Genomic DNA, 6,620 nt, shown 5'->3' on the forward strand with positions numbered 1-6,620 from the left:
GCACATAAGGATGGGGACGCAGGATGCAGCAGCACATAAGGATGGGGACGCAGGATGCAGCATGAACATAAGGATGGGGACGCAGGATGCAGCAGCACATAAGGATGGGGACGCAGGATGCAGCAGCACATAAGGATGGGGACGCAGGATGGAGCAGCACATAAGGATGGGGACGCAGGATGCAGCAGCACATAAGGATGGGGACGCAGGATGCAGCAGCACATAAGGATGGGGACGCAGGATGCAGCATGAACATAAGGATGGGGACGCAGGATGCAGCAGCACATAAGGATGGGGACGCAGGATGCAGCAGCACATAAGGATGGGGACGCAGGATGCAGCAGCACATAAGGATGGGGACGCAGGATGCAGCAGCACATAAGGATGGGGACGCAGGATGGAGCAGCGCATGACAGGATGGGGACGCATGATGGAGCAGCGCATGACAGGATGGGGACGCAGGATGGAGCAGCGCATGACAGGATGGGGACGCAGGATGGGAGCAGCGCATCACAGGATGGGGACGCAGGATGGGAGCAGCGCATGACAGGATGGGGACGCAGGATGGGAGCAGCGCATGACAGGAAAGGGAACGCAGGGTGGAGCAGCACATGACAGGATGGGGACGCAGGATGGAGCAGCGCATGACAGGATGGGGACGCAGGATGGAGCAGCACATGACAGGATGGGGACGCAGGATGGAGCAGCGCATGACAGGATGGGGACGCAGGATGGAGCAGCACATACCATGATGGAGACAATATACCAATATAAATGCTCGCCACCCGGGCGTAGAACGGGTTCAATAGCTAGTATATATATATATATATATAACGCTGGGAGCGTCACTCTGTCCGAAGCCTTTATAGACTGCGCAAGCGCCGGCGCAGTCTGGACCCCACAGAGTGACGCTCCCAGGAGATCGCGGTATGCGTAAACACTGAACGCACACCGCGATCTCCAAAGGAGAGGCAGGGACCACCAGGAGGGTAAGTATATTCACCTGTCCCCCGTTCCAGCGCTGCGTGCGGCTCCGTGTCCCGGGTCCTCTGCCTGTGACGTTCACAGTTCAGAAGGCGCGATGACGCGCTTAATGCGCGCTGCCCTCTGACTGAACAGTCCCAGCCAGAGGAGCCGGAAGAAGCGGCGGGCAGCGCTGGAACGGGACAGACAGGTGAGTATAGCAAGTGCTGGGGGGCCTGAGCTGCCGGCGATACCGGCACCTGACCCCCACAGCGCTCCGGTGTCCCCGCCTGCTCAGGCCCCCAGCACTCGGCGCCCAGTGACGATAGGTGAGTATGTTATTTTTTTTATATATCGCAGCAGCATATGGGGCATATATTATGGAGCATCTTATGGGGGGCATATATTATGGAGCATCTTATGGGGGGCATATATTATGGAGCATCTTATGGGGGGCATATATTATGGAGCATCTTATGGGGGGCATATATTATGGAGCATCTTATGGGGGGCATATATTATGGAGCATCTTATGGGGGGCATATATTATGGAGCATCTTATGGGGGGCATATATTATGGAGCATCTTATGGGGGCCATCAACCAAAATGGAGCAGTGTACGGGGCATATACCATGGAGCATCTTATGGGGGCCATAAACCTTTATGGAGCAGTGTACGGGGGCATATAATATGGAGCATCTTATGGGGGCCATCAACCATAATGGAGCAGTGTACGGGGGCATATAATATGGAGCGTCTTATAGGGGCCATCAACCATAATGGAGCAGTGTACGGGGGCATATAATATGGAGCATCTTATGGGGGCCATCAACCATAATGGAGCAGTGTACGGGGGCATATACTATGGAGCATCTTATGGGGGGCCATAAACCTTTATGGAGCAGTGTATGGGGCATATGGATGGGAGCAGCAAATTACAGAAGGGTGACGCAGGATGGGAGCAGCACATGACAGAATGGGGGCGCAGGATGGGAGCAGCACATGACAGAACAGGGGTGCAGGATGGGAGCAGCACATGACAGAACGGGGGCGCAGGATCGCAGCAGCACATGTCAGAATGGGGGCGCAGGATGGGTGCAGCACATGACAGGATGGGGGTGCAGGATGGGAGCAGCACATGGCAGGATGGAGCAGCACATACCAGGATGGAGACCATATACCGATATAAATGCTCGCCACCCGGGCGTAGAACGGGTTCAATAGCTAGTATATATATATATATATATATATATATATATATAATGTCAGTGAGACACACACACACACATATATATATATATTTAATTCAGCGCTAGATAGCAGAATCTCCTTCACAAACCCAACATGATATGATACATGGTCACATACAGTAAACCATCTCATATCCCTTCTTTTATTACATATTCTTCTTCAGTACTTTAAGAAGTGTCTTTGTGTCAAATTTGGGGTCTCTAGCTATTAAATTAAAGGGTTAAATCCTGGAAAAAATTGGTGTGGGCTCCCGCGCAATTTTCTCCGCCAGAGTGGGAAAGCCAGTGACTGAGGGCAGATATTAATAGCCTAGAGAGTGACCATGGTTATAGGACCCCCCCGGCTAAAAACATTGCCCCCAGCCACCCCAGAAAAGGTGTAACGCTCGCGCCGAGACTGGTTGGCGCGGGCACCTGGGGGTGTGGCCCCACTGGACCACAGACCGAACTTCCCTGGAAAGGGCGTAACTAAGTAGATTCCTAGGTGTTCGCTGGAGCCTCTGATGGTGAGGTCAGACTTGTGCAATAGGAAGCTACCAGGTACCACTCCAGGGTGGAGTCTGACTGTGGATGCTGATCCCACCGGGGACAAGACACGGGCAGGCAGGCACGGCTGTGACACTGGGTGACAGACGGGTATGGCAGAGGCCCTGACGGGCGGACTGGCTTGATGGAGATACAGGCAGGCAGACGGGCGCGGCTGGCACTCAGACAGGCGGGCACGGCTGGCACTGGCAGACAGGACTGATACACTGGTAGGAACTGGGATTCAGATGGATGTGTGGAAACAGGTAAGAACCTGTTCAGACTGGAGAATATAAAGGAACAGGTAGAGACCAGTATGGAAAGTTGCAGAATAAAGATAGAGCAAGAGTGGAAGCAAAGCTGAATCGCAGGAGGCTGAGTACGAGTAGAAGGCGGAGCTAAGAGAAGAGAAGGAGAAGGCAGAGCTAAGAGCAGAGAAGGCAGAGCAGAGAAGGAGAAGGCAGAGCAGAGAGTAGAGAAGGAGAAGGCAGAGCCAAGGACGGAGCCGCAGGAGGCGGAGCCAAGAGCAGAGATGCTGGAGGCGGAGCCAAGAGCGGAGACGCTGGAGGCGGAGCCAAGAGCGGAACCGCAGGAGGTAACTCCAAGAGCTAAAAACGTGGAACCGCAAGGAGCGGAGCCGCAGAGCAAAGCCACAGAGTGCGGAGCAAGGTCAGAGAGCAGAGCTGAGAGAAAAGCTGAGAGACACAGAACCACAGGTTGTGGTAGAACTGAGCAGAGAGAAGAAGAGCCAGAGACAGTGGCGAGCAGAGCAGAAAGATAAGGCAGAGGTACACACAGCAGAGTGGGAAATGACTAATGACAAAGAAGGAGCAGGGACGGACATAGACCAGAGTACAGACAGGAACGGATACACAAACAGAACACAGATGAAGGCCTGCAATAGTGCAGCCCTCTGAGACAGGAAACACACGACCTGGCAGCTCAGTAGCAAATGCTAACTGAGGGGAATAGTTTGCTCAGGCATCCTCCAATGGGTGAGGATGCCTTAAGTATCAGAGGCCTCAAGGCTATTGGCCAGAAGCACCTTAGGGAGGTGCACACAGTCTCAATAAGAATCCGGAGTGGCTGGCGCCGCCCCCCTATGCACACAGCCAGGAAGTGTACACAGAGCAGGCCGCCATGAAGCACATGGCATGGAACCAGCAGCAGACAGATCTCACAGCATGGCACTGGGTGAGTGAGTAGATGTAACAGGCAGGTGGGGAATGGAAGGCCATGCAGTGATGCCGGCAGGGTTGTTACAAAAGGCACATCTGGAAGATACGCCTATTCTGGCACTTGGCCACTCTCTTCCCATTCCCGTGTAGCGGTGGGATATGGGGTAATGAAGGGTTAATGTCTCCTTGCTATTGTAAGGTAACATTAAGCTAGGTTAATAATGGAGAGGCGGCAATTATGACACCTATCCATTATTATTCCAATAGTACGAAATGGTTAATAAAACACACACATTATTAAAAAGTATTTTAATGAAATAAAGACACATGATGTTTTAATATTTTATTATACTCTTAATCCACCTGAAGACCCTTGTCACCTGAAACAAAGTTAAAAAAACAAACAATATTCCATACCTTCCGTCGTTACAGTCTTGTCCCACGCTGTAAATCCATCTGAAGGGGTTAAATCATTTTACACCCAGGAGCTCTGCTTATGCAGCTGTGCTCCTGACTGTAAAACTTGGTGAATGAATCGAATGCAGGGGAATGTACTGTAGTTACCTCGAGTCGCGGTGATGCACCCTCTCCTGGATGAACTCATATGAACTCGAGCATGGGAAAATATTCTGAAAAGTTCCCAAGCTCGAGTTCATATTGTATGTTCAAATTGTAATTGTTTTACAAGGAAGAGCATGATAAAATGGACTCCAAAAATTGTTACCCAGTTTGTACTGAGCGCGCTGATACCCCGCATGTGGACAGAAACCTCTGGACAAATGGAAGGGAAGAAGCCTTGCAACACAAATTTGCTTGAAATAGACTACAGTTGAGGTCAAAAGTATTGACACCCCTGCAATTCTGTCAGATAATACTCATTTTCTCCCTTAAAATGATTGCAAACACAAATCGTTTGTTATTATTATCTTCATTTACCGTATATACTCGAGTATAAGCCGAGATTTTCAGCCCATTTTTTTGGGCTGAAAGTCCCCCTCTCGGCTTATACTCGAGTCATATACCCGGGTGTCAGCAGGTGAGGGGGAGCGGGGGCTGTGTAGTCATACTTACCTGCTCCCAGCGCGGTCCCTGCAGTCCCTGGCTTCTCCGGCGCTGCAGATTCTTCCTGCACTGAGCGGTCACATGGCACCGCTCATTACAGAAATGAATAGGCAGCTCCACCCCCATAGGGGAGGAGCCGCATATTCATTGCTGTAAATGATCGGTGCCATGTGACCGCTCAATTACAGGAAGAAGCTGCAGCGCCGGAGAAGCCAGGGACTGCAGGGACCGCGCCGCAGCAGGTAAGGGGAGCGCAGCGCTATAATTACCTGCTCCTCGCTCCGGCTCCGTCTGCAGCGTCCTCTAGCAATGACGCTCAGGTTAGAGGGCGCTGTGACGTAGTCAGTGCGCGCCCTCTGCTGAGCGTCAGTGCTGGAGACGGAGCCGCAGAGGAGCAGGTAATTATTGAAAGCGCTGGCGTCCTGAGAAGAGAGGTGAGTATGGGATTTTTTTTTTTTTTATGGCAGCACCAGCAGCATTCCAAGGAGCACCTATGGGGCCATAAAGGTGCAGAGCATATAAAGGGGCACAGCATTATAAGGAGCACCTATGGGGCCATAATGAAAGGTGCAGAGCATATATGGCACAGCATTATAAGGAGCACCTATGGGGCCATAAAGGTGCAGAGCATATAAGGGGCACAGCATTATAAGGAGCACCTATGGGGCCATAAAGGTGCAGAGCATATATGGCACAGCATTATAAGGAGCACCTATGGGGCCATAAAGGTGCAGAGCATATAAGGGGCACAGCATTATAAGGAGCACCTATGGGGCCATAAAGGTGCAGAGCATATATGGGGCACAGCATTATAAGGAGCACCTATGGGGCCATAAAGGTGCAGAGCATATAAGGGGCACAGCATTATAAGGAGCACCTATGGGGCCATAAAGGTGCAGAGCATATAAGGGGCACAGCATTATAAGGTGCACCTATGGGGCCATAAAGGTGCAGAGCATATAAGGGGCACAGCATTATAAGGAGCACCTATGGGGCCATAAAGGTGCAGAGCATAAATGGGGCACAGCATTATAAGGAGCATTTATGGGGCCATAATCAAAGGTGCAGAGCATATATGGCACAGCATTATAAGGAGCATCTATGGGGCCATAATCAAAGGTGCAGAGCATATATGGCACAGCATTATAAGGGGCATCTATGGGGCCATAATCAACGGTGCAGAGCATTCTATATAGCACAGTTGTATATGGAGCATCTATGGGGCAATAATGAACGGTATGGAGCATCTATTTTTATTTTTGAAATTCACCGGTAAATGCTGCATTTTCTACCCTAGGCTTATACTCGAGTCAATAAGTTTTCCCAGTTTTTTGTGGCAAAATTAGGGGGGTCGGCTTATACTCGGGTCGGCTTATACTCGAGTATATACGGTAATTTGTCTTAAATGAAAAAATACAAAAAGAATTGTCCTAAAGCCAAATTAGATATAATTTCACACCAAACATAAAAAATGGGGTGGACAATAGTATTGGCACTGTTCGAAAAAATCATGTGATGCTTCTCTAATTTGTGTAATTAACAGCACCTGTAACTTACCTGTGGCACCTAACAGGTGTTGGCAATAACTAAATCACACTTGCAGCCAGTTGACATGGATTAAAGTTGACTCAACCTCTGTCC

This window comes from Ranitomeya imitator, chromosome 1 (genome assembly GCF_032444005.1).
Source record: "Ranitomeya imitator isolate aRanImi1 chromosome 1, aRanImi1.pri, whole genome shotgun sequence".
Classification (NCBI taxonomy): domain Eukaryota; kingdom Metazoa; phylum Chordata; class Amphibia; order Anura; family Dendrobatidae; genus Ranitomeya; species Ranitomeya imitator.